Source organism: Pituophis catenifer, unplaced genomic scaffold (assembly GCF_029215685.1).
Source record: "Pituophis catenifer annectens isolate HBS135680 unplaced genomic scaffold, rPitCat1.0.hap2 SCAF_7, whole genome shotgun sequence".
NCBI classification, from domain to species: Eukaryota; Metazoa; Chordata; class Lepidosauria; order Squamata; family Colubridae; genus Pituophis; species Pituophis catenifer.
This window is the reverse complement of record NW_027256887.1, coordinates 68,711,909-68,732,839: the sequence shown is the minus strand read 5'-3', so window position 1 is coordinate 68,732,839 and position 20,931 is coordinate 68,711,909.

Here is a 20,931-nt window from a genome sequence, read left to right as displayed (position 1 = left end):
TAACTTGCTAAGGATGGTTTACAAACTGTATCAGGAATGTGGAAAAAGCCAGCCCCCCGCTTCTTTGGAAGAATGTTAAGACCGGCCAATTAGCATCATCTAAGAGTATGATCCAACTCTGGGGATGGCTGGTGGCTTCAGAGCACTCTCGCCACCTTGTTAACCTTTTAGCCTTCCAAATTTTTTAACTCTGATTTTCAGTTTTAACTTGCAAATGTTAAGCTTGTTTTTAATTAAGGTCCAACAGGACCAGAGATCATCAGTACACTAAACAATTGAAAATCATCTCAGAAGAAGATAAAGGCAAGCCACTACTATATTGTGCCAAGCAAACTTCAGGATTCTGTCTGTGTCGAAATTAGGAGTCCAATCTCATTTCAAAACTTCCTTATCTTCAAACAAAAGTTATGGCTGAAAGATACTTGAGCAAAACAACAAGAAAAAAAACCTATACAGGAACATACCCTGTTTCCCCCAAAATAAGACATCCCCTGATAATAAGCCCAATCAGGCTTTTGAGTGCCTGGCAATAAGGCCAAGCGCTTATTTCAGGGTTCAAAAAAATATAAGGCAAGGTCTTATTTTTGGGGAAACATGATATATTTGAGCTTGCTAAGTCATGGTCCTTTGAGAAAAAGACAAGTTGAAATTTTCAAACAAACGAGACAAAAAAGACATGAAATTTAAAACCTATTCTAAACTATTTATATCATGAACTTCTTTGTCCTAAAATGTTATTGAAAATCAGTATATTCAATAGAAGACAATAGCTGCAGTAAACCATAAGGCTGAGCATCAAAGAATCAAGGCCTTTGAACTATGGTGCTGGAGAAGACTCCTGCGAGTCCCTTGGACTGTAAAGTGATCAAACCAGTCAGTCCTAGAGGAGATCAACCCTAACTGCTCTTTAGAAGGCCAGATCCTGAAGATGAAACTCAAATACTTTGGCCACCTAATGAGAAGGAAGGACTCACTGGAGAAGAGCCTAATTCTGGGAAAGATTGAGGGCAAAATAAGAAGGGGACGGCAGAGAATGAGGTGGCTGGATGAAGCACCACTGAAGCAGTTGGTGTGAGCTTAAATGGTCTCCGGGGGATGGTAGAGGACAGGAAAGCCTGGAGGAAAATTGTCCATTGGGTTGCGATGGGTCAGACACAACTTCGCAACTAACAACAACAACAAGCTGCACTAAGGTTTGAATATGCATGCTTTATTCATTGTGTGCATATCCATGCAGGGCAGGGGTGGGTTTTAAATTTTTTTACTACTGTTTCTGTGGACATGGCTTATTTTGTGGGTGTGGCTTATTTTGTGGGTGTGGCTTGATGGTCAGGTGACAATTATTTAGGATTTAGCAGAGGTACTGGTCTACCAGGCTCTACTGATCTACCCATTTATTTTTGTAGGCACTGATCTACTCAGTGTAGAGTAGGTCTACTCATTTGTTTTCTTTTAACACTGATCAGCTGTAGGGCGGCCCTTTGAAGCCCCACAGCAAGAGTTTAAACAGTTTTTTTCCCTCTAGCCATCAGCTGGGACTCAGGAGGCAGCAATAGATTGGGGGTGGAGCCAAATAAAAGGTAAGAATAACACGGGGGGTGGGGGGATGGGGGGGTCGGTGGGGGCAGAACCGGTTCGGTGATGTCATATCGTCACTTCTACCGGCTCGGCAGAACTGGGCCGAACCGGGAGGAACCCACCACTGGTACAGTTTTGGGGCTGCTTGTTGTTCTGCAAGGCACCCAAAAAGGCAGAGATGGGGAAGGGGGAGATAGCTGTGTGGGAGTGCTTGAATGGCCCCTGATGTTAGGGCAGGCTACCAAGTGCCCAAATTTTGATCATGTAACTAGCGCCATCATAATCTTGAATAGATGCTGAACAATTTTTTTTTTAATTTGATTTATATGCCGCCCTTCTCCAGAGACTCAGGGCGGCTTACAATGCGTTAAGCAATAGCCTTCATATTTTTGTATATTTTATACAAAGTCATCTTATTGCCCCCACAAACTGGGTCCTCATTTAATCTACCTTAGAAAGGATGGAAGGCTGAGTCAACCTTGAGCCTGGTGAGATTCGAACTTACAGTAATTGCAGACAGCTGGTGTTAATCACAATGCTTTTAGTCTGCAGAGCCACCAGGCCCTTGAAGGAAACTCTCTCATTGTGTTCAGATTTGTCAATCCAAAGATTTCTAATAGCTGAAAAGCAGTAAATAAGCAATTTCCAAAAGTGATTGAAAAAGAAATATGCAAACCTAGGGTCCTTTCAAAGAGGCCAACTGTGCTTTGAGCAAGATAGCTATTCCCTTGTCTCCCACAGCTCTAAACCCACCGGAGACGGCTGCCTTGTAGTCTCCTCACCAGGAGCAACTGTCTGGAGCACTTGTAGGCTATCTCAAGACCTCTTCTTGTCCAGAGAGGAATTATCAAAGAGCCAGTGTTCTTGCCAGCTCTTGTTCTCTGCTGTAATTGTCTTTAGTTCTCTACTTCGTCCCCTTCCATTTCTTCCAACCATGCCCCAATAAGGAGTGTATAATTATGACAAATAATTTTTCTTCTATTATTTGCAATAGAAAACAAATGCAGTTGGGACAAAAAGGAAGAGAGGTAGAATAACTTTTTTTAAAAAAAAATTATTGAATTTTTATTTTTAAATATACATCAGTCTCAATATATGAACAGTGTGGCCTCTGGGTATAGTTCATTTTGATACAAACAGCAATAATAATAATAATAATAATAATAATAATAATAATAATAATAATAACAACAACAACAACAACAACAACAACAACAACAACAACAACATTAGTCAAACTTATTTAATCCTAGTATTGATATACATAATAGTTTTAGAGTAGTTATTCAATATTTCAGGGTTCCATTTTAATGCCAATGATATTATTAAGCATACCATCTTTCAACCTCTAATCTTTCCATCTAATTATTACTTATATTCTATTATATGAAAATTATATCTGCTAATATCTGCCCTATTTCTTATTTCTACTTCTATTCAGCTTCTAGTCAGGCCACCATTATTAATTCTAGTGTTAATACACCTTTATATTAAAACATATTCCTTCATTATTTGGTTGTTCAAAGTCATAATATGCTGTTCAAGTACCAGTCATTTTATTGTTTAAAAAATAGGTAATAATATCATCTTTCAGCCTCCAATCTTTCCATCTAACTATTGCTTTATATAAAGGTGTGCATTCTTATTTCTAAGAGGTAGAGATTGGGGAGGTAGAATAACTTTAGTTTCCTCAGTTTCATTCTGCTCAAGAGTCAAGATGCACTTCATATATATCTGTAATTAAAGTTTAGAATTCAGAGGTCTGGTTAAAGATATTTGCCCCATAATATGTTTTTAAATTTAACTTTGAATGTGGTAGATATAATGTTTGGTACTATGAGATGGGATGGTGTGACTATGTGCCAGGAATCACTATTTTAAAAAGTTTATAACTAACTTTATAGCATATAATAGATCCACAACACTCCATTGATTATTGATTTATATTAACTGAAAAACTCTCCTTTTATCAAAAGAAGTCTTACCCTCAATTAATCAGGCAGTAATAATAAACATTTTAATATAAGTTTCATTTGGAACAAGGCAAGCAGAATCATAAAAGAAAGAATGCTTGCTGTCTCCTGTAACATATGTTACAAATATATTTTTAAATTCAGAAATACTTTTATTTATTACTGTCATACAATAGATTGATTTCCCTATGCTGACCTGCAGACAGCTACCTCCCATTATTACAGAGATTCTTATTTCAAAAGAAATGTTTGCAGATTGCATACTCATTTACAAATGTGGATACAATGAATAAAGCTTTGATTCTATACACATTGATTTGAGTATGAGTCTTGCTGAATTACGTTTAGTCCACGTAATTTAGTCTTTAGTCCAAGAATATGCTGTTAGATATTTTGGAGAAAGGCAATCATTTTATCAATAGAGTATAATCCAGCACCTCAAATTCTAGCTGCATTCAGTGGGAGATAGTTAACTGCTGTTTCAACCAGTACAACTTAAAAAATTAAGTTGTGGGACATTTTATTTGAGTGTGTGGGTTCTACCACATAATGTTCCTCCACTCCCAACTTCTTTGTATTGTGTGCTTGTGCCTCTGTGTTTGAGAGAGAGTTGTAATCACTCCCTTACCCAATTTAATTTTCACTTCAATCGTGATTTCCTGATTGTTCTGATTCTGGAGATGAGGCGTGTTGGGGGAGGGGGTTAATCTATGAAATGATTTGTATTTTATGGGCACTCGTTCCCTGTGCCAACCTGATGGGCTGAATGTTTGGCAGCCAATATTGCCGGGCGAATGCGTGAGCTGATGATGAATAGCTGTGATGCCTTTGTAATTGCTCATGCTTCATTGTAGGCCAAACAATGCTAGAGGACACAAGTCTGGCTCAGAAGAGCAACGGATAAAACTGCTGGGCCGAATGGCGAGCTCCTGCCGACATGACCACTTGTTGACACTGAAAAGACTCAACAACAAGTGAGCAGAAACAGAAACTATTCTGTTCACTGAGGCTATTAGTGGCAATGTGTAGTACTGGAGCGGTCACTCCTGATGTGTTTTCTCCCTAATGAGCTCTGAATGCCCTATTAAACTGGGCTGCTATAGGCTCAGAGCCACTGGGACAGTGGGGGGCTTGAATGACTTGCCTGGTTCCCATTGGTTGGCCCGATGAAGGAAGCAACTGGCAACACTCAGGTTTAAACAGGACTGACAGTCCAGTTAAAAGATCATTAATTAGAGTGGCCAAACGGATAGAGACTGAAGGCAGTGTCTACTGACAAGATAACAGTATTCAGCTCCAAGCAAGTTCAAGCTTGCGTCTTCTCCAGAGCTTGAGCGTCAGCCAATAGTCTGTGGCCTCTTTTGTGCATTCAAAAATACTATATTTGGACAGTGCCACTTTTCCTGGAATCAAGTCTGGAAATTTGGGGTGGGTGGGTTGTAACTGGTTGTTACACTGTGCTTAAAACAGAAATAGTTTGCTATCAGAAACCGCTTCTTCAACTATTTAAGTTCTGCATCTGAATTTTTCCAAGGGTGTTTGTGTATGCAGCTACACTGAAACTCTTATAGTATGTAGAGCATGTATTTACTTGCTTTGATTGAATGATTAATCTTTTGAAGCACTGCATAAGTTGCATGGAAACCCAACTGACTTTATTGCACAAATGTCAATTCTAAAAAGCATATAACCCTCTCCCATGTTAAGAATCACAATGTACAAATAATGAACATGTGAAACTGGAGAAGTCAGTGTTTTGCTCAATTTGTGTTTTTGTGTAGATGTATTGGAATCCAGATCATGAAGGGAGGAGAAATCTATAGATAGCATTTATTAAAAACCTAAGTGATAAATTGGAGAGTGCTGGAGGAACAAATTATGTTGAGGATCCATCAGCAGCAGGTGGCTTCAAATTAGTTGGCCTTTTCCATGGTGGTATCTCATTCTCTCTGCAAAGAGCCAAATCATACCTAAATTTTAAGATTTCAGGGCCCAAGTAAGGTTCCTTTTTTTTTTTAGTCCCTTGGCAAATTTCAGATATGTGGACTTCAACACTCAGAATTCTGGAAGTTGAAGTCCACATACATGAAAGTTGGCAAGGTTGTAAAACACTGATTTAGAATATCCCCAATGGACTTTATTAGGGAATGTTGAGAATGACTGAGTTGGAGGGAACCAATCAGAATAAATCGTGGTTATCTGGATGAGCATTTACTTGATAAAACCACTCCCATTTGCTTCAAATTGGAAATCAGTTTGGAAAATTCTATTGGCAAACCAATCAGCTGAATCTAAAAACAAAATCATTGTTTAATGTCAATGACATATGATAAAGAGTTCTATTTCTTCAGGTGGTTTCTTCACTAAAAATATTCATATTGTTTCTCATAAAATGTCTAACCTTCCTTTTAATAAAATCAGTAAAGCCTGATGAGGCCAATGAGTTCTATAATTAATTCAAGATTGCAATTTCTTTCATTTTATAGAAGGTATAAAGCAAAAGTTATGTGAATAGTAGTTTTTTACTTGGAGCAAATATTGATGCTCTAGCTTATTTAAAATATTATGAGCCAGTACTTAGGTTATATAGTTTCACCATTACTCAACTGGAAAACAGAATTAATGCATAAACCATTATGTTTGGGTGGTTTTTTTTTAGCTGATGGATTATTTATGGGAACAATCATTTGAAACTGAATTGAATTTGCAGGAATCAAATACCCCTTTCTTCCTTTTGAGCAACTAAAATAAATAAATAAATAAATAAATAAATAAATTTATTTCTATACTGCCCTTCTCCCGAAGGACTCAGGGCGGTATACATCCTGTACACCGTCCTGAGTCCTTAAAAGCACAAAGACAGACATCAATTAAAAATAATTAAAATTATTAAATAATTTCGGCTCAGATTTAAAACCCCCAAAATTTAAAACACCCAATTTAAAATCATTACATTGATAGCCCGGCCTGGCAGAACAGCAGGGTCTTGAGGGCACAGCGAAATACAGTAAGGTCGGAGATCTTACGCATTTCTGGGGGCAGTTCATTCCACAGGGCAGGGGCTCCCATAGAGGAGGCCCTTCCCCTGGGTGTCGCCAGCCGACATAACTTGGCCGATGGCACCCTGAGGAGACCCTCCCTGTGGGAGTGGACTGGCCGGTGGGAGGCTATTGGTGGCAGAAGTCGGTCTCGAAGGTACCCGGGTCCTATGCCATGGAGCGTTTTAAAGGTGGTGATCAGGACCTTGAATTGCACCCGGAAGTCCACTAGGAGCCAGTGCAGCTCGCGCAGGAGGGGTGTCATGTGGGCACAACGAGTTGCACCCATAACCACCTGTGTGGCCGCATTCTGGACCAGTTGGAGCATCCGAGTGCTCTTCAAGGGGAGCCCCATGTAGAGAGCATTACAGTAGTCCAGCCGGGAGGTGACAAGGGCGTGAGTGACCATGCACAAGGCGTCCCAGTCCAGAAAGGGCTGCAACTGGTGAATCAGGCAAACCTGATAGAAAGTCCCCCTGGCCACAGCCGTCATATACTCTTCTAAAGACAGCCGTGCATCCAGGAGGACACCCAGATTGCAAGCCCTCTCTGTGGGGAGCAGAGATTCACCCCCAATAGTCAGCGATGGCACCAGCTGACTATATCGGGATGTCGGAAATCACAGCCACTCAGTCTTGGATGGGTTGAGTCTGAGCCTATTTCTCCCCATCCAGACCCACACGGCGTCCAGGCAGCAAGACATCACATCAAGGGCATCATTGGGGTGGTCTGGGGTGAAGATGTACAGCTGAGTGTCATCAGCGTACTGATGGACTCTCACCCCAAAATCATGGATGATCTCACCCAGCGGCTTCACATAAATGTTGAACAGAAGGGGCGAGAGGACCGACCCTTGCGGCACTCCCCATGCGAGGTGCCTCGAGGTCGACCTCTGCCCCCCTGCCAACACAAACTGCGAATGGTCAGAGAGGAAGGAGGAGAACCACCGCAGGACGGTGCCCCCTATTCCTAACCCCCTCAACCGTTGCAGCATGATACCATGGTTGATGGTATCAAAAGCTGCTGAGAGATCTAATAGGACCAGGACAGAGGAGCAACCCCTGTCCCGAGCCCTCCAGAGATCATCCACCAATGCGACCAATGCCGTTTCTGTGCTGTACCCCTGCCTGAAGCCCGACTGGTACGGGTCCAGATAGATAGCTTCATCCAGGTGCCGGGGAAGCTGTCGTGCCACAACACTCTCAACAACCTTCGCCACAAAACGAAGATTGGAGACCGGACGGTAGTTAGCTAATTCAGCCGGTCCAGAGAAGGCTTCTTGAGGAGGGGCCTCACCATGATAAGGAAGATAAAATACATTTAGCTAAAATACTCCCTATCTACCACGTTTAGTGACTTGTAAGACTATTGATCAGCAATATTTTCCAATATATATATCTGACATTTTAGGTCTTATACAGAGAATCACAAACTGGTTTTCACTTTTAGCTATTTGCCTGATGCACATTCTCTTCACTTTTTTATATACATCATGCACACTAACACACATATGTATATAAGACACCGAAATGTATCTATGAACTGACCTTTATATTATTGCTACTATAAATACATTCATATCCTCTTTTTTAAATGCACCAATAAAAAAATTAAAATTGTCTGGTAAAAGTATAGTGCATCATAGGCTTAATATTTCTGAATCTAAGTCCAAAATATTCTATAAAAATATAACGTCTGTTTATATCAGTACTCTGAGGCAAGTCTTAAACTTCAAGTATAAACATCCCTTCTTGAAAGAGGAATTCAGAACAGTAGCATTTCTATGACATTTCTGAGAAACTGAAGTACATCTGATTTGATGTATAACATTCCAGTGTCTGTGGGGTCTTTGATAGTTGTTTAACATATGGTCAAAGGGAAGCAGATGGACTGGGTCACAGCAGTAGGAAGCCAAGTAGAGTGTCTCCGTTGTTATCCAACCTACTGGGCCAACTCTGACAGATTCTCCCCAGTGATCAGTCTATTATTGTCCCAGTGATCTGATAAGAATTTGATTCTTGGATTTACTTGCCCTCAGATAATTCTCACATGCGACAGCTGATAAAAATGACCTGGAAGGTGGGTAACTTTATGTATCTCCTCAAACAAAACTATCAGAACATTTTTTTAAAAAGTTTGCCTTTTTAATCTTATTCAGTAGAGCCTTAACATATTTTTAATACTTTTTATCCTATTCATTACTGTAAAAGAGGCAAATAATAAGTAAAATTCTGTACAGATACAGCATTTAAAAGTGCCAAAATGGAGAATGCACCACTCTTTACTTGCCATGCTGTGATATGGGGGGGAGGGGAGAGCTGTTAATTGATTAATTAGCTTAATTTAATGTAATTGATTAATTAATTAAAAGGCAGAAAAGTATTGGTGCTACTCTAAGGTAGAGGAAGGATTTCATAACTTGATTGGAATCTACCACGAAGAAGGGCCGGTTAGGGAATAATTGAAGACTGGAAATTATTCAGTGAAGGATCACTAAAAAGCTCTCTTGAGTAAATCCCAAGTCTTTGCAAAGATAATATAGTGAGTTGGTTCTCCTTTAGATCTTTTCTAGATCAGTCAGAAAGAGAATTTAGCTCTTAAAAAATGTCACAAAACTCATGTCATTCTGTGACACAGCATCACTTACTACCTTATTAACCATGTAAAAAAGAGTATTGGTTCTCAGCACGCTTTTTGAGCTTGGGTCATCCACGGAGTGCAGGGTGGTGAGGAGAAGAGTAAAAAAAAGATGGCAAGTAAGACTATATGATCAAAGCAGTGGTGAAATTCACATTTTTTTTACTACCGGTTCTGTGGGCTTGGCTTGGTGGGCATGGTGTGGCTTGGTGGACATGGCAGGGGAAGGATACTGTAAAATCCCCATTCCCTCCCCACTCCTGGGGGAAGGATATTGCAAAAGAGCCTTGGTAGTACAGTGGTCTAAGCACCCTGTTATTAAGAACAGCTGCCTGCAATTACTGCAGGTTCGAATCTCGCCAAGGCTCAAGGTTGACTTAGCCTTCCATCCTTTCTAAGGTAGGTAAATTGAGGACCTAGTTTGTGGGGGCAATAAGCTGACTTTGTATAAATATACAAAAGAATGAAGGCTATTGCTTAGCACATTGTAAGCCACCCTGAGTCTCCGGAGAAGGGCGACATATAAATAAATAAATAAATAAAAATCTCCATTCCCACCCCACTTTTGGGCCAGCCAGAGATAGCATTTGCCGGTTCTCTGAACTACTCAAAATTTCCACTACCGATTCTCCAGAACCTGTCAGAACCTGCTGGATTTCACCTCTTTCATACCTGTAGCTTTACATAGTTATGGCTATAATCTAGGGATTAGCATACCCCAACACATTAACATATCCCACCTAATCCAGAACTTGGGAGAAAAGGCAAGTCTCATTTAAAGAAAAACAAAGTTGGAGTTCCTTGAATCTTCAGGAGGATACTCTTCCAGAAGAAAGCGGCCACAACAGAAATAGCATTTTTTTTTGGGGGGGGGGGGGGTCCCACAAGATGGCATTGCTTTAAAGATGTGGAATCGGACAACTTGAAGTGGCCCATTCGCTGCAGTTAACTCACCGTGGCCAACTCAGTGCGGCCAACTCGCCATGGGACAACTCACTGTGGAACAATTCAACAATTCAATTTATGTATTTAAAATAATTTTAAAAATAAGTTTAATTTTTGTCATTCACATTTCATTTTGTCTCTCCTTTTGCATCCTTTCTTTAATGATTCTATTCCACCATTTCTTTGATATTAGTGTAACTCCTATCCTGCAGTGAGTAGGCCATGCCAAGTTGGCCACAGCAAATTGGCCATGGAGAGTGGCCTGTGCCAGATTGGCCATGCCAAGTTGTCCTAGACCCTTAAAGATGGGATATTCAGCACACCCATTTTATTGGGTTTTACTGAAGAGCAAAAACAATGTGAAAAAGAAGTCTCTTAAATAACCAGGCCCTAAAGAGTTTCAAGATAACTATTAGCCCCTTGAATTATAGCAATAGCAATAACACTTAGACTTATATATTGCTTCACAGTATTTTACAGCCCTCTCTAAGAGGTTTACAGAGTCAACATATTGTGCCCAACAATCTGGATTAGACCTTAGAAGGATGGAAGGCTGAGTCAACCTTGAGCTGGTCAGGACCAAGAAATTAAACTCCTGGCAATGCAACCAGAGTGAGTTAGTCTGCAATATTGTATTCTAACCACTGCACCACCACAGCTCTTCTGGTACCAAGAAGCTTGATGTTAACTAATGAACAGATTTCCAGAAAAATTGCAAACTACAGGAACCATTTGCATTTGAGATGCAGACTACATAGACCCATCCCCAACAGCCTGCGCCTGTCTTCAACAGTGAAGGGATACAGGTCAGGAAAACATCCAATCCTGCAGCCAAGAAGGCTCCATAGTCATTTGCACTACACAGGTGACCCTGAGGACACATAAACTCCAAGTGGCCTCAACAACTCTCTAAAAGAATGCAATTGACCAGCTGTCTGCAAGGAGTATAAATCCCTCCATTACTCACCAACCAGTCAGAGCTCAAGAAGCTTTTTGGATGAGAAGCGAAACGTCTTCAAAGAAAAAAAACAGGAAAGTCCAGTTTCCTCCTGAAAAAGCACCTTGCCCAGCAGAGGTATTAGGTAAGTATACATACTAAAGCAGCCTCATTCTGGTGCAATTGCAGATTTTGAATGTTCTTCAGGGGCAACCCCATATAACACATTGTAATATTCCACATACAAACTGATTAAGGCATGAGTGAGTGTAAGAAGGGACTTCTGGTCCAGAAAGGAACTTTCATTAATTGTGGAGGTTTTAAAGAATTACCCTGTATAGTTGATTCTGGATAGCATATTGTGGATAGAGTTATAGTAGTGTAACTTTATCTTTTCGGCTCCCATATTTTTCATTCATTTATAGTCTTACATAGCTGAAGAACACCACACTGACTAATAACAGCAATGAAAATTGCCCTATTCCAATTCAAACCTCTGTGTAAAGGACAATAAAAAGTCAAGAAGTTGTCTATTATTTGACTGGAAAAATATTAATAGTCCTGAAAAAGGAGACAATATTTATAAAAGTTTCTAAAGAATATTAGAGAATATTTTTGAATTTCCAAAATTATTCACAGATACTTATTAGTTACATCAACCTTTGCTGGTTTTATTATTTCAGTTAGTAATCCAATAATTTACCTTTCCTTGAGCAACAACATTCAAACTGAAAATGAAAATTGTGAATCCTTTTGTTTTGATATGTTCTATCGTGATATCATGCTATAGTTTTAATCTGAAGATAAAAGAAGAACCCTGATTGATGCTTATTGGAATGTATCAATTTCTGGATTAAGACTAGCTTCTTGTTTTGTTCTAGTGTTATTCATATATAAATGAGTGGGACATGAACAAGGCTAATCCAGTATAAACAGCCTGTAACAGTGAAAAGATGCTATGTCCAAGAGAGCCATCTAAGTCTTTTAATTACTTCGGCAACCGATAGATCAGTGCTTGCCCCCTTGAATTCTTTTGTTAGAAGAGAGTTAAAATTCATGAGCGTCTATTTTCTGATTACTTACACCACTGCTACTATTTTCTGCGCCAAACTTGAAGGTCTGTCAGACCATCTGTTACATAATAGTCCACAATCTTTAAAATCTGGGAACAGAAAGAGCAAAGATGATTAAAAAAGAAAGACCAGATAGCCATCTTATTTGTAAAGAAAGTAGGGCAGATAAATAATAAATTGCACTTGAAGTAGAGACTGGATTTAATTTCTGTGGTCAACAATTATAAACATGTGGGGGGAAAGTCACCTACAAAACAGGAAACAAAACAAGATTAATGGCCACCACAACACAGCAGTAGAAGTCTAAGCCTCCCTTCCTGAATTTCATGTCATATATACCAAAACATTATGGGTTATTGTTATGTTTTTCTTTGGTTTTTTTTGAGGATTACTCCAGCCTAGGAATTTCTTATAATATTTACATCAATTTCCCTTCAAACTAATACTTAGAAGTACCAGATTTCAGCTTCAAGCATCTCTAAAATGTATCACAACTGGCGATACTATCTAGAGATGATGAAAAGCTAAATGATAATATAACTGAAGGACACCAGCCTGGGAAAAGTTTTTCTAAATCAGCATCCTTCAGATATGTGGATTTCAGCATCTAGAATTCTCAGCAATAGTTATGTTGATTGGGAATTTTGGCAGCTACAATTTATACATCCTGAAGTGGGGGAAAGTTGAAATATGTTTATTTGAATAAAACTATTTCAGTGGTTAAAAGCATAATATATTGCAAGCTTTCTCACTTTGTCCATTTAAAAAATATACTAAAAATAGTGCTGATGTTTTCTCCCATTGCGGTTATGAACCTAAGAATTTACCCTGAATTGAAACCTTCTTGTAGACTAGAAGTAACTTTCCATGGCTTCAGAATGGGGAACTCCTCATGAGGTACCCCTGAAATGCTATGAATTGTATTTGAAAAACTGCATGGAAAATATTTTTTTCTGCCTCTAGACTACTTTTTAGGATAAAAGACCATGCATGTTATTTTAAAAAATATTTTATTTAATTATACAAGTAAAGGGCCATCTGATTCCTACTAACTCTAGATAACTTTTTCTGAGAAAAGTACAAAAAACACAGAGAAAAAATGGTGACACAAATTCCACCATTAACAAATAAACAAAAATCCATCCAACTGAGGCTCAAATGTCATCCTACCCTCAAAGCTTGGGTGAATATCAAGTCTTTAACAGTTTCCTGAACATTCTCAGGGTAAGCCACCTGGATCTCTGGGGGCATTTGGTTCACAATTCCCTGGTCCCATTAGACAACACTGCTTAGTTTATGGAACCCAAAGCATGTGTAATTTGCCTGATCTCACCAGGGCACAGAAACAACAAGAGAGAGGTGATCCCTTAAATAACCATGAAGTGCTTTATAGGAAATAACCAGCATCTTGAAATGTCAGTTGGTAACCAGTACATCCTGTAGAGTTATGGGATCATATAGGAATACTGAGGAATGCCAGTCACTGTCCAAATCATGCATTGTGCACTTGCTGTTGTTTCTGAAAGGTTTTTGTAGCTATTTGCATATCCACTTTCCATAATCTAAAACTTTCAGTATTCCCACCCAGTATGGTGAATGAAATAGATTGAGGAAGTCTAACATTGGTAGTTCTGATATCACTGAATCAGATTCAATACCTGTTGATAATATGAAAAATGCTCACCATCTAGTCCTGACTTGTAGCTTTTCCAAGTACACACCACTAACTTCTTCCCATCCATCCATCCATCCATCCATCCATCCATCCATCCATCCATCCATGATTGTATCTACCGTCTACTGCTCTTCCTTCTATAGTTTACTGTCCACTTTATCTATTCTTGAGTTCAAGAAAACAAATGTCTACTACCTTCACTTTTTCAATGTTAACTTTAAATTCACTAAGCATGCAAGATATTACCTTTGTATTCCTAATTTTTAACATTAAGGTGGACTTTTTAGTTTTCATTTTTATTTTACAATAAGTTTAAAGTCTATTTTCAGCTAGAAAAGTACTATTGTTTGCATATTTCAAATTGTCAGTATTTTGACCTCCAATTTTAAGTCCAGCTATCAACTCTTCTAGCCCCATGCCTACCATTCTTACAATATGTTTACTGTATTGGAATAATATACATCCTTGCCTCACTCCTTTCCTTACTACGAAGAAGTCTGATTTTTCAAACTCAGTTTAAATAATAACTTATTGTTCATTGTAATTTTTTTCAGAGTAATATTCAGATATTCAGACACAACCATGAGGCTTAATATATTCCTCGATATTCCAGCATGATCTGCATGGTCAAGAGCCATTCTGTATCAATGAAGCAAATTACAAGCATCTTTCTTGTATTCTTTCATTCTCCTTCTTGTTCATCTTCTGTAAGCTGTCCAATTATCTGCCTTTCCTGAAGCCAGTCTGTCTGCGTTTCCCACTCCATGTGTAGTTCTATCATTTATAAATAAGAGCTTTAATTTAAAAAGAAATATAGAATATCTTACTGAAGAAAGGACTTTTTAGCAATAGCCCTTAGACTTATATATCGCTTCACAGTACTTTACAGCTATCTCTAAAACAGGTTCAGCATATTGCCAGCCAACAATCTTGGGTCCTCATTTTACCAACCTTGGAAGGATGGAAGGCTGAGTCAATCTTGAGCCAGTCAGGATCGAACTCCTAGCAGTTGGCAGAATTTGCCTGCAATACTGCATTCTAACCACTGCGCCACCATGGCTCTTTTAGTTTCTGAAAGCAGTCTGGGAAGAAGAGGCTTTTAGATACAAATTCCTTTCAAACACCCTTTGAAAAGAGCGCTCTCTATAAAGTAGACATCATGACCCTATTACTAGGTGTAATATTATAGTGATGAAGATGAATAAATTATCTATTAAAAATCATTCTGAATCATGACTGTTATTCTTGTACACCAAAACAAACAATACCATTAGGATAAATAAATCAGTGATCTCAGATAATGGATATAACTGGACAACAGTAAAATATATATCTCAAATGGAAGGTGCTCTCCAAGTCCCACAGTGGCCACCACACTGCTGTGATGGATACTGGTTTGATATCTCAGAAGAACTGAATTACTAGTAACTATGACAAATAATAGGGATGCGGTGGCTCAGTGGCTAAGATGCTGAGCTTGTCGATCAAAAGGTCGGCAGTTCAGCGATTTGTGAGCTCCCGTTACTTGTCCCAGCTTCTGCCAACCTAGCAGTTCAAAAGCACGTAAAAAATGCAAATAGAAAAATAGGGTTCCGTCCATGCACCTTTGGCGTTTAGTCATGCTGGCCACATGACCACGGAGATGTCTTCGGACAGCGCTGGCTCTTTGGCTTTGAGATGAGCACCACCCCCTAGAGTCAGGAACGACTAGCACATATGTGCGTGGGGAACCTTTACCTTTACCTTTATGACAATCACTGGACAAATATCTTGAAATGCGTTTTTGGTGGTACTGCAATTTTTCCAGTTTAACGTTGTGATATATTAAATCCTGTAGAAGACATTTGAACTTTAGGTAAAGTATTTTGCTCTCTTTGTGAAAACCTTTGCATTTGTTATCTGGCATGAAAACTATCAAAACTGGCTTTCTTTAGAAATGTACAGTACAAGAGCATACTCCCTTGGTTGACATCCCAAAGGGGATGAAATGCATAAAAAGAAATTTGAACTTTGTTTTGTCAGATCTTTTTGTGTTTTTCAGGTACATAATACTTAGCAATGTCCACGAAAATTACTTTGGTTTGCTTTTCCGTTTACACAAACAGAAAAGAAAAACTCCGTGCTATGGTCTCCATATGCCTTTTTGTTCAACATTTCATTCAGAGTGGAAGAAAATAAAGGGATATGTTAAGGGATATGTTGTTCTAAAGTACTTTTCTTCTGGTTTCTCTCTCTCATCTTTTCAACCCATGTTTAGTTTTCATCAAAGAACAAACTCAACAACCAGTGAAAAAAGGAGGTAGAGAGAAAAGAGGATGTTGACTGAAGATACACATGCACAGTTGACTCAAATTGCTTGGCTCATTGTCATTTAAGGTGGTTAAGTGGTTTTTGTTTCTTTCATAGAACAATAAGTGTGTGTGGTGGTTGGGGACAAATATGGCATTATAGAAATTATAAAATTGACCCCTTCGTGTTATGAAAGAAGAGCAGTCACTAAAGAAAGCCTAAATACAGAAGGCAATACAATTCTTTTCAGTTTATTAATTGATCACACACACTCATGATTGTGGAAAATTCATTTTAAAGGCTGAATAAAAATAAATAGAAAACACATTAACTTCACTGGCATGGATTATTGTCCCAACATATGAGTAAATAGAATTGCTAGGGATGCCCTTTACACCTGGAGCCATTTCATTGGTGCTGAACTTCACTCTGCTGATTCACAGCATAAAAAATAAAGGTAAAGGTTTCCCTTGCACATATGTGCTAGTCGTTCCCGACTCTAGGGGGCAGTGCTCATCTCCATTTCAAAGCCAAAGAGCCAGCACTGTCCGAAGACGACTCCGTGGTCATGTGGCCGGCATGACTAAATGCCAAAGGCGCACAAAATGCTGTTACCTTCCCACCAAAGGTGGTCCCTATTTTTCTATTTGCATTTTTTACGTGCTTTCGAACTGCTAGGTTGGCAGAAGCTGGGACAAGTAACAGGAGCTCACCCTGTTATGCAACACTAGGGATTCGAACCACTGAACTGCTGATCTTTCTATCGACAAGCTCAGCGTTTTAGCCACTGACCCACCGCGTCCCTCCACAACATTCATTCACAGCATACATAGTATTTTAATGTTTAAAGTTCAGTGTTTAACATAGCTTAAAAATAAGAGAAAAATAGCACAGTAAAGAAGGGTTGCACCACTTAAGAAAACTCAACCTATTGAAGAACATCTTGATCAGCCCAATTTAGACATTGGGAGAAATTGAGGACTAGACAGCTTAGATTGTTTATTTTTTGTTACAGCCCAGGTTTGAAGACTGAAAAATAATAAGCACACTAAAATGTGTTCTAGCCTAATACAGGAAAAGAAATTAACTTGCACTCTCTTTCCATATGAGCCATCACTGGCAGTACCAGGGACAACTCCTCAGTGATCTGGTATAAATGAAATTGTCTTGAGCTGCAGCATTGTCTTTTGTGCTTTGTATCCAAGGGGAATGAGAGGTCAGAAGGAGAGAGGCATAAAGGAGAGGGCTAACCCATCCAGCAGAAGCAGCCAGTTTTCGTGAAGTCTGCCTCGCAGACCATTGCTGGCAACCTGCCTTGAGGCAACAGACCATTGCCCTTTCCACCAATAATAGGTGGTTCTATAGATATGACAGATCTGCCTAGGAGAGGGGGGGGTTGTTTTTATTTTTGGAAAAGATCTCAGAGGAAAAAGCTGCAAAAGGTCACTTCAACAGTTTTACTTGTACATTGTACATTTGACAATTTACATGAACACAAATCTTTGCTACTAGGAAGCCAACACAGACATACAGACATTTCATGCCATGTTTTATGGAGGAACTTTCTGACAGTGAGAACAATCAACCAATGGAACAGCTTGCCTTCGGAAGTTTGGGAGCTTCATCACTTGAGACTTTCAAGAAAAGATTGGACTACCATTTTTCAGAAATGGTGTAGGGTCTCCTGCTTGAGCAGGGGGTTGGACTAGATGACCTATAAGGTCCCTTCCAACTCTGTTAATCTGTTAATTTTGCAGATGATGAAATACCACCTTGAGTGAATGTGAGGCTTCTGAGAACCAATTGCTACTCTACACTAAATATTGTTCTTTGTTTTCACCCGTTATCAGCTGAATAGGACTGAACTCCAACCCCATGCTTCTTATCCACTGAATGCAGAACTGTTTTTCATAATTTGCCAGCAGGACAAAATCTAGCTTGACTCAAATAGGAAGCCCAGCTTCTTATTTCTGTTATCACTGCTTTGGATCAGCACCTGAAGCCATTCTGGACCCCTCCTCAAGCAATGCGTGAACAGTGTAGACCTGAGTGTCATACATTTTGGTACAAATAGAACAATATTGATCACATTTATCACATTTAACAAGCTTATATAGTTCTGATAATAATACACATTTTTATGTTAAATGATAGTCTTTCATTATTTAGTTATTCAAAATTTCAATGTTATTTTTATGCCAATCACCATATTCTGAATGTCATACCTTTTAATACAAATAAAGTATTGATCATATTTACTACATTTAGCAAGCTTATATAATTCTATATAATAGTACACATATTTAAGTTACGTTATTGTGTTCCATTATTTATTCAAATTATAATCCTTCATTATTTAGTTATTCAATATTGCGATATGTTACTTTTATGGCAATCACCATATATTGCAAGTCCTACATTTTAATGTTGATAAAATATTATCAGATAACATAGTATTAATCATATTTGTTTCATTTAACACTCATATAATTCCAATAATAATGCACATATTTATGTTAAATTATAGTCTTTCCTTTCAATGTATTATTTTTATGCCAATCAATTCTAATAATTGCAAAACAAAATGGCAGCTCAGAGCTGAAACTCCGAGGCTAGGAGGGAGATGTTTTGACATTTTCAAGAGTGTGGGGGTCAATTAACCATCCACAGACCCCCCTCCCAGCAAGCTGAGGTATTTTCGGCTCAATAGAGCTGTGGATGGAGCCCAAGGATAAAACCCGAGCCGAGCCCGAAGATCAGCTGTTTGTCAGTAAAAAGACTGAGGGCGGTGGGGAGGATGTCAACATGGCTGGCTGCCATGACCGGGTCAACCACTGAGTCTAATATAGCTGGTGAAATGGTTGGCGAGACGGTGGCAACAGCGACTCCAGATAGGGTGTTGATAATGATGCCTGGGCTAATAGGCACTGCTTGTAGCAACATGGCGGCGATGATGTCTATGGCAAGGGGGGTTACAATGGCGAGGGGAATGGCGCTAATGACAGCGACGGCGACGGCAACACCAGGAGGCTGCAAGGAAGCCCTTGTTGTTAATAGAGGAGAGGGCAATGCTGCAAAGGCTATAAATGTTAGGATCCCTTCAACCTCTAGGGATCTGTTGCACTCCTCTTTCTTGAAACTCTGAGGACTTATTAAACTAATTGAACTAAGTAGCCTGAGCAAGGTGATGGATAGGGACTGAGGATTACAAACTGGAGATGATGACTTACTCTCCCCCTCAACTGTCCCTCTCTCCTTTATCAGATCTAGATCTATTACGACCACTCAGCGTTAACTTGCAATCTTAGATCGATCTGCAGCTTTATTTACCACCTGTTCCCCCAAGATTACCCTGATTATTTAACCCTAAATACTTTGTCCAGTGGCTCTACCTTACTTTTTTGATCTAATCCTCGGCCATCGCTGGTATCAGGACTGGAGGAGATACAGACATCGAGAGTCTTGGATTATGGGGAGATAGACCACCTTCTCTTTGTTTGTTTCAAATGGTTTGGTCGCTGTGAGAGGACGACCTTTTGAGACCTCTACCCCCACCTCCTTTGGATGGACTTACTACAACCACAAGACTTCCCATCGTCGTGAGAGGGCGATGATGTTCCGATGTATTGACATTTGTAACTTACTGGTCTCCCTTTTACATCTATTTCCTCCCTTATTTTAAATTACCTGTCTTAACCATCTCTAACACTCTTAGAAGAAAATGATCCTTCATCTCCTTCAACTCGCTCCTATCTTTGATGTATTCAACTGCGGAGCTCCTTGCACTGCGAGATTCCCCCCTCTCGCATGTCTGGCCCTCTCAGTTATCAAGGGCTGCCCTTGAGGACGGGTTTTGGAACCCTGAGAGGTGGTTTGTAAAAAACCGACGGCTTTGGGGGTTTTTAGATAAATCTTTAAGTTCTATTTTAAGGGGTTCTGGGAGGGATTGTGGGAATGGATCTGGGGGGATCCATAAATCCACTGAAAGGGGTAATGGGTCTGATAATCATGGTGGGGAGGATGGGGACAGAAATCTGACAAGGATGCAGGAGGATGAAGCGATGGGCATTAGTATAGTAAGTGGGAGGGGCAGATATGACGGCTGCAGGGGGCCATATTATGTTTCGGGAGTGCGCACTCGATGTTTACGAGCGATTGCCCACTCCGACCCACAAAGCACTGCTCGTTTCCCGGGTTGTTCAGAGTCTCAGACCCTGGGTCTACGGCTGATGTTATGTAATGCCAGGTCAGTGGTAAATAAAGCCCCCCTCATTCATGATCTTATTTCAGAGGGGGGTGCTGACCTGGCAGGGATTACGGAGACCTGGTTAGGCCAGGAGGGAGGAGTTCCCCTTGTGGAAATGTGCCCGCCAGGTTTCCGTGCATTCCATCAGCCAAGGGCTCAGGGAAGGGGTGGGGGAGTGGCAGCAATCTTTAGAGAAAGTCTTTGCCCGAGGGAGGCCACTGTTCCTCAGATAGCCGGATGTGAGTCCCTCCTTGTGAAGTGGGGTCAGGGGATTCAGATGGGCCTACTGATTGCGTACCTGGCTCCCTGCCACGTAACAGCGGTCCTGCCTGAGCTGCTCGACATTATAGGCGGGGTGGCGGTGGAAACCCCCAGACTTATTGTTATGGGGGAGTTTAACCTGCCATCTGCTGGTGAGATGTCGGAGACGGCTCGGGAGTTCATGGCTTCCATGACGGCCATGGGCCTGACCCAGGTAGTTCAAGGCCCCACCCACTTGGGGAATCACACTCTGGACTTGATTTTTATCTCTGATCAGTG